Source organism: Elephas maximus, chromosome 9 (assembly GCF_024166365.1).
Source record: "Elephas maximus indicus isolate mEleMax1 chromosome 9, mEleMax1 primary haplotype, whole genome shotgun sequence".
Classification (NCBI taxonomy): Eukaryota; Metazoa; Chordata; class Mammalia; order Proboscidea; family Elephantidae; genus Elephas; species Elephas maximus.
Genome location: NC_064827.1, coordinates 89,347,469 through 89,356,199, shown reverse-complemented (window position 1 = coordinate 89,356,199; position 8,731 = coordinate 89,347,469). Strand labels below are relative to the sequence as shown.

The window sequence follows — 8,731 nt, the reverse complement described above, 5'->3', positions numbered from 1 at the left end:
AACTCACTCAGGTTGGCCTACACACAGCCTTGCAACCATTCCTCATGCATTTCCCCTCTCCCCTATAGCTCATGCCATACCTAGACTACCCTCTTCTTCCCTAAATTGAGTCCCACCAACTCCTAGAATCTACCTTCCACTGGAACCCACCACACTCTCATTCTTGGATCTTTTACAGTGATTTGTCTAGGCTCCTCTTTTGCCTTACATATTCCTTATAAATGGGGGCATTGGTAGTTCAGTGGTAGAACTCTTGCCTTCCACACAGGAGACCTGGGTTTGATCCCCAGTCAATGTATCTCAAACACAGCTACAACCTGTCTGTCAGTGGAGGCTTGTGTGTTGCTATGGTGCTAAAGAGGTTTCAGTGGAGTTTCCAGAATAAGACCGACTAGGAAAAAAGGCCTGGTGATCTACTTTCAAAAATCGGTCACTAAAAAACCTATAGATCACAATGGTCTGGTCCCCAAAGAATCCTGGGGATGGCTGACGACTGGGCAGCATTTTGTTCTGTCGTGCATGGATCATCACACGTTGGGGGCAGCTAACGACAACAATATTTCTTATGTTCTTGTTAGTTTTTAACTTGACTTTAAGTATCCCAGTAGGTATGCACTTCATCATCCAAATAAGTAAGAAAATGTGCAGAAAGAACACTACTTTGTATTCCATATAACCTAGCAAAGTAACTTGTGTATAATAAGAATTCAATGTGTTGAATTCACGTATGGAGGAATAAAGGGCCACTTGAGATTAAGACGCCAAATTCCTCCAGGGTCTCCCATCCCTCCAGCCTGTCTCCCACCACCCTCTCCCCCACTTCCTGCTCACAAGTCACTGAATATGCCATGTTTCTTCCTGCTCCGGGGCTTTTGAGTGATCTGCGGTTATGGTTCAGATGCTCTTTCCTTTCCTCTTCACCCGGCTCCTATCCACACATTGTAACTTTTCCAAGGAAGTTCTTCCGAACTCTCCAGACTAATTTAGTTTTGTCAATGGTACGTTCTCACAGAATAGAATACAATATGCCCTTAGTAATGTTTTTCACATTTATTCATTTATTTTGCATTATTTATGTTTGTTTTCTGTACTTGACCGTAAGTGCCATGAGCGCACAAACTATGTTGGTTTTTGCTCCTCAGATCCTAGCAGAGTGTCTGGTACATAGGAAAACCAAAAAACAAACAAACCAGTGGCTGTCAAGTCGATTCCAACTGACAGCGATCCTATAGAACAAAGTAGAACTGTCCCATAGAGCTTCCAAGGAAGGTCTGGTGGATTTGAACTGCCGACCTTTTGGTTAGCAGCTGAGCTCTTAACCACCATGCCACCAGGGCTTCTGGTACATAGGAGGTCATCAATAATTTTTTTTTTACTAACTGACTGGTAAAACGAATGAATAATCAGTAAGATTAATATACCTTCTCTTCTAGAAGTTTCCTAAAATGGCAGGTGCAAGTTATACAGTGCTAAAACCACCAACTGAAGCACGAGCAAAGCCAAGCTATAATTTATTCCGTATGCACAAGGCTGTATAACAAGCTTATCATATGCCTGAACTGCCTGGTTATATCGTCCCAGGCACTGTCTCAGGATAGTGAGTAAGTTTACTGGCCTAATAATATCAGATAAAGACAAGCCTTCCATATCAACTTCCATTAGTCAACATACATGGAGAGAGAGGAAGCAGGGGAAAGGGAGAGGAAAAAAGAAAGGCGAAGAAAAAGAGAGGGAGAGATTTCTTAAATTTAAAGTTGTTGATCATAGATATAGTTTCCCAGGCAATGTTGCTCACTGATACAATATATATTTAGTCATGTATACACTAGTAAAGGTTTTGGAGACAAATGTTCTTTTATCACTCTTTTAGGCTGGATGATCTGATAAGAATCTCACTCCTGAAGAAATAGTCTGTCTCTTTGACTGACTATTTCCAACTGTTTGCAGAAAGTATCCCTAGAAACTTTTAGTCTAGACAAAAATTTTTACATCAGTTTCAACCTCACTGTCAGGGTCATTTCCCACCCACCCTTCTCAGAATTGCTCTTTTTCTCTCCTTCAACTCCTTAATACCTGAGAATTCAAAGAGTTGCCTGCTCAAACCCTACTCAGCTTTTATAATTTCACATAAAAGGTGAAGTAGAATAAAGAAAATGTCCTCATGTCTCAGGCTAATATTTTTATAATCCCTACCCATTCTGACATTTAGTGTCCTTAATCAGATTTTCCTTTAGGTAAATATTTCATTGCTATGGCTAGACTAGTTAGTCACTTTCTTCATTTGTAAAGGGAACCCACCAAGGCTATTTATTCTGAGAATTAAGTAAAACACTCCACCTAAAAGTTCTTTGTTAATTAAAAAAACATATATGATGCCAACAGCAGAATAATTATTTTCAATTAAAACATATTAACTGATCCACTGTATATGGGATTATCCAATCAAATGTCCATGGACAAAGCTGGATGAGAGTTCATTACACTATTCTCTTTACTTCATATATGTTGGAAATCTTCCATAACAAAACATTCACATTTTTTAAATGGAAAAAAAAAAGTTATGCCTAAATTATCAGATTAATTACCACCACACAATCCCCATGCTCCACAATGTTCATCTTAAATACAGTTTGTTCTGCTTCAACACACTGCTATTTAAAACAAGTTAAAGTATAGCTGATTGATAACAGAGGTGTGAAGTCAATATACACAAATTGACTGGTCCACAGGCAATATCCCTGAGCATATTAATCTATAGCTTCAATACCAGCAATTGAAGACAAAGTATGTTAATACAGCTGACCACAGGCTGGAAGAATATATTACAACCTAGATGCTCTGCAACTAACCGGTTTAGTCAAACACAAAATGAAGACTGATGTGTTAAGTGGGTTTTCAGCATTGCATGGAAATTACTAACTTAGAAATTCCTTCAGAGGAGGGAATCTTTTATATTCAGAATTTGATATACCTTTGTCTCACCCTGGTGAGGAGCCTTGGGTAAGAGCTTGGCTGCTATCCAGCTGCTAATCAAAACTTCTAATCCACCAGGTGCCCCTTGGAAATCCTATGGGCCAGTTCTACTCTGTCTTATAGGGATCACTATGAGTTGGAATCGAGTCCACGGCAACGGGTTTTCCATGTCTCACCTAGGCTTAGTAATGTCTTTTAACTTATTTTCTGCTTTATTTAACCAATCTCTCCTGCAATCCCTACTAGTAATTCTGAAGCCCTAGTGATAACAGCCGTGTAGTTTAATAGGTTTTGGAAGCAGACAAGCCTGAGTGTGAATCCTGCTTCTGTAAACACGTTGCGGTGGAATCGATTCCGAATCACAGCTACACTATAGGACAGAGTAAAACTGTCCCATGGAGTTTTCAAGGAGCGCCTGGTGGATTCGAACCGCCGACCTTTTCGTTAGCAGCTGGACACTTAACCACTGAGCCATCAATAGTGGCGCATTTTAAGCTCTCAGACTGAATGCTGCCCCACCCCCTGTGTGAACAAATTTCTGCAGATTGATTTGCGTTCTACTTTGCCTGGTGTTAAATAAAAAAGCTTGACCTCAATTACATGCATATTTTAAATGAAAGTATTGCCTGATCTGGATTGCCGTCCTAGATAATTATCGCAGCTCTTTTACTTCACGTTTGTGTTCAGCCCTATCAGTCTTAACATCTCACCCTTCCTTGCCACGCTTATGCCCTTAATTGTCATGTTCAACCATTTATTACTGGTATTAAAAGCACTGAAGAGCAGATATCATTACCTTCAAGGAGATTCCAAAGCATCTTCCAAACACGATGCTTAGATCTAAACCACTCAGCATGTTTGGTAAAACACTCACAACGCAGCTATCCGTTTTTGGAATAAGTGCCCCTCTCCATTCTAGTTAATTGAAAACAGCTCTAAATTGCCCTCCTGAGCATAAAGAACCAGGGATTAAGATATAGTAGTGGAAAAGTATCAGGGTTTTAAAGACTTATATAAACAACACAGTTGTTTGAGCGAGTGACAAATAAATTCAAGCTCCCCAGGACACACTTGTTTAGGATTTTCCCAATTAGGCATTTTATTTGATCTTCGGGTTTGGGTGAGCCACAATTCTCTAGAATTGAAGAGGAGATTAATGGACCAGAGACAATGGCTAATTCATCTCCAGGGCTTTGTTCATTGCTTGTCTTTGCTAATTTAATACTGTTATCTCCAAACTTAAATAAATCAAAACCCGAATTGGGCGACAGCAGCATTTCTCCGCGAGCCGCGCACTTGTACGGTGATTTCTTGGACTTCACCTTTACGCTAGGCATCTTCACTTGAAAATAACGGCCCCCTTTTGGAGAGATGTAAATAGTAGAGGAATAATATTTTTGCATATTATCTCTCTTGAGGCTGCTCATTGGTGGCTAGGAGGAATAACTTAGCATATTTATAAAAAGACTGAAGACAGAAATTTCAAAAGAGTTTCAGTTTGGGGACCTGATCACTCACACTAGCTTAGAGGAGAGTGAATACAACATGGGGCAGAGATAAAAGAAAAAGCAGGTTTTTCTTCATGAAAGCTCTAACTCTAAAATGAAGCATAGCAGGTTAGGAAATCCTACAGAGTTTTATTTTTTCAGGATATCTTATATCTGCGGGGACAAACTTGGTGGTGTATCCTTGCATACCTTCATCATTAAATCGGGGAAATTCACTTTTGTAACTACATTTTCAGTAGAAAAGAAATGATACTTCTATGTTATTGAAAAAGAAATTAACACTTTTTTATCCCACAACAAACCAAAACACTTTTATCCATAGAAACTAACTCCTTTGGATATTACAACAAACCAATTAAGCGATGCAAAGAAAATATGTATTGAAAGAAAAGCCGAGAGAGAGATTCCACATAAAAGCTTTAAAACCTAGTTCTTCTCCTTTTTGAGTGTGAATTCTGGACTAAGATTTTGCCAGCCAAGCAGCTGAATATTTAGTGAACTCAAGGTTCAGGAACTTTGAGATCCATTTACATTCATAAACAATAAAATAAAAACTTGTCAAACATATCAGCCTTCTTGAAAGATTTCTTAGCCACAAAGCACTGTCTTTAGAGTAGTGTGGAAATACATGGCAATGTTCTTATAATTCTAGTTTAGAATGCTGTTCCTTGTTGTACACAAATAATAGAATAGAACCTAAAGTTTTGTTTGTTTGTTTTTTAAGCACCAAACAAGTTTCTCTATATCCTTATTCACAAAGTCTAACGATACTGCAGAAATGGAGAAGAATTTAAAAATAGTCTATCCCCAATGAAAAGGAAGTACTATAATGATAATTAAAGTTTATCAGGTTTGAAAAGAATCTAACAGATTATCTTGAAATTTTTTTTTCAACACTCTCTACTAAGATATGGGGAAGAGAGGAACAGAGGTGAAGTAGCTTACCCAAACCACATAGCAAGTCCAATTCTCTATTACATTGTGCAAACATTCTCAGAGGATCTTAGTTGTATAACTTATCTTTATTTTCTTCTTTCTTCCCTTTTATCTAACCACAGGATGAGCTGAACCTCCCTTTCTCGCACTCTACCCCAAGTACTAAGTCTGTGCAAAGTAGGTGACATCTTGAAGACACTTAACAAACTGTGATTTAATGATTCTTCCTTCATTCCTGTTTCCCTTTTTTAAATCTTAAACTTTCAGTTCAGTTCCTGTTTTTAAAATTTCCATTCTCAGGCAACATTCACACTTCATGAAAATAGCCATGCTTTCCAAGGGCTAATTGAAGCTCTGCAGCTTGTATTGCATCTTTTTAGCAAAAAGATAAAATCATTTTATTTTGGAAACAAGCAATGGAGAATTTCAAAGTTATCAATTTTCTTGTTAAGTAAAGCTGGCATGTACTCGTTAAAAAGGTACCCTTCTCTTATGCACATATATGCATTGCACACCTGATAAACTATGAATTATTCTGGTAGATGCGAACTGTGGAAGATAAGACTCACACAGGAAAGCTTCTCTTTCTGAGATTTAGTAAAGATGATATGGTCTTTACCTAAATAACTCATATAGAACGCATGAAAGTTATTAATTCATTTTTAAAGGAACAGAAAAATACTATGGTATTTCAGGATAAAAATGTCTAAAGTATCTGGAATACTTGCAAAATGGCACACAATATTCTAAGTATTTTACTTGTGTTAACTCATCTAATTCTCACAACAACCACGGTGAGGTATGTATTATGATTCTTAGCCACCTTTTACTGATGAGGTAATTTAGACACAGAAATAAGTGTTAGATCCAGGGCAGTAAATGAAGCACAGCAAAATGACATAAGAGACAAATACGACATATTTTCTTCCTTACAATAATGAAATCTTATAGCCGAGCTGATTATAAATAAAACCAAAGAAAGTTGTGCATACTCAAGCCTTTTGTACACATTATGCTTTCAGATAAACTATAAAAATGCTTCATTTAAAAATCACAAGTAAGTCACTGTCTTGTCTTAGAATAAATGGGAAATAAAATGCAGTTTCTATCATTATCATGTTTTCATCAACAATTTTTTCTAATCTAGGGACTCTACAGCATTTGAATCTACGGGAAACACTGTAGAAAGTGACATTTTTATTGTAGAATTTTAACAAGTGGGAAAAGACGGTTACAGTTTGTTGGAAGCTCAAACAATGACAAATACTTAATGGGCGGCAGCACCCAAAATATGTGTGTATCTGGAGAAAAAGTAGTGCCCAGTGATTTGGATATAAATAAACAATAGAGTAAAAGTTGTGTTCAAAGTAGGAGCATTTTAAGAAACATAAGCTTAGAACATTTTAAAACCTTTCCGCCAAGTTTTCACTTTCTGGGTGAACAAAGTCATTCCATTAGCAACTAAACACTGCTCATAGATGGAAAGAGTTTAAAAGTGTGCTCGTGATGACCAAATATAACACTACACCTCTCCAACTAAACACTAAAATCCAGGGCTTCCAATCCTTAGTTTTGGTTAGACTTCCTGCTGAGAATTTGTGTTTCCACCCCAGATACCCCAGATATACAGGGGGTCAAACCAAAATAAACCAGCTCAAAGCCTTGCTAGAAACAAAAGTACTAATGTTCAAACATACCCTTCTAGGAGCCCCAGTGGTACAGTGGTTAAGACTTCAGCTGGTAAACAAAAGGTCAGCAGTTCGAATTCATCAGCTGCTCCTTGGAAATCCCATGGGGTGGTTCTTCTCTGTCGTACAGGGTCACAATGTGTCAGAATTGATCAATGGCAGTGGGTTTGGCTTTGGTTTATTATCTCCTTCTTCAATGATTTGCATATTCTTTCCAAGATATTTTTTAGTAAAACTCAAGATGGAAATGCTGTCAACTGTTAATTATATTACTAGCAGTAGATCAGATTTACACTATTTAGTAAATTCTACTTTTCAAAGGATAACTGCAGAAATTTTGGTTCAGAAAGGTTGTGGCTCTTCCCTAAGGTCACAGAGCCAGGAAATGGTCTAGGAATTGACTTAGCATTACTACACTTAAAGGAACAGTTGCCCTGAGTAAGGACCCTAATACTTGGTCATTCTTCACAGAATGACAGTAAGAACTACTGCTCCAGCTTCTATTTTTGATCCTTGCTGTTTCTGAAACTTGGATAGTTAAGCCGGACTCACAGTTAGCAAAATAGAATTTTGGATAAAATGCTTTTGCTCATTCAACAAACATTTTTTGAGTTGTCTAGGTTGTGCGAGGGTTTGTGCTGGGCACTGGAAAAACAGAAATGTATGCAAAAAGCATCACATTTAAATTGAATAAAAGGGAAGAACTTGATAAAGGAATAAAGACGATGAGTACCCCATAGCTAATAACTGTGGGGAGCTTTCCCAGCCCTTGGCCTGAAGGAAGGTCCCTGAGTGGTGCAAACAGTTTGCACTTGACTACCAACCATAAGTTTGGTGATTCAAATCCACCCATGGAAGAAAGGCCTGGTGATCTGCTTCCATAAAGACTATAACCAAGAAAACCATATGGAATAGTTCTACTCTGTCCTACAACATGGGGTCACCAGAAGTGGAAATTGACCTAATAGCAAAGGGTTTGGCTTTTGGATTTTAGGCCTGAAGGGACAAGGGGAGGAGCAGTGACCAGAATCCAGAGAGAGTACTGAATGAAGTGGGCCATGATTCAGGAGACAGGAATCAAGCCCAGTCTCACTCTCACCCCACCCTGTAATCTCCTATCCCTGTAATACTTCCCATCTGTTGAATCCAAGCAGAAGGAAACCTGGAGCCCAGTGCAAAATGGAAAAGGTAAAGATTGGGCCTGGAGAAGCAAAAGAAAGACATGCAGCACAACCATAGTGCAGAACTCTTCCTCAAGTAGCTTACTGGATAAAGGAAAAGATAGACGTACAAACAAATTAGGACAGCAAACCATAGGTTCCGTAACAGCACTGAACAGTGTGCTCGAGACTCTGTGGGGCACTCCATCCTCACATTGCCTTCTCTCTGTCAACATGTGCAATAGATACCTATGGACCAGAGATTCTGAGGACATGGGAAGGAGCCACCGAAAAAGAAGGAAAGAAAAGCAAGGGGGTGAAAGAAAGCTAAGAACCTAGGAAAAAAAATATGCTTGACTTTCTTATAGAAAAACAAACAGGGTTTATTCAACTCTCCCTAATATTCAGAATAAGCAATATTGTTTGCATCTTGACCTACAGCTGGACATACTTTGTCATTGTTGTT

At 38.4% G+C, this 8,731-nt stretch overlaps 1 non-coding gene across 1 annotated transcript; it reads left to right on the top strand.

Annotated features, from left to right (window-relative positions):
• Positions 1–227: 227 nt before the first annotated feature.
• Positions 228–298, top strand: TRNAG-UCC (transfer RNA glycine (anticodon UCC)). Its single transcript has one exon. It is a non-coding gene; the product is annotated as a tRNA-Gly (tRNA).
• The last annotated feature ends 8,433 nt before the right edge of the window (positions 299–8,731 follow it).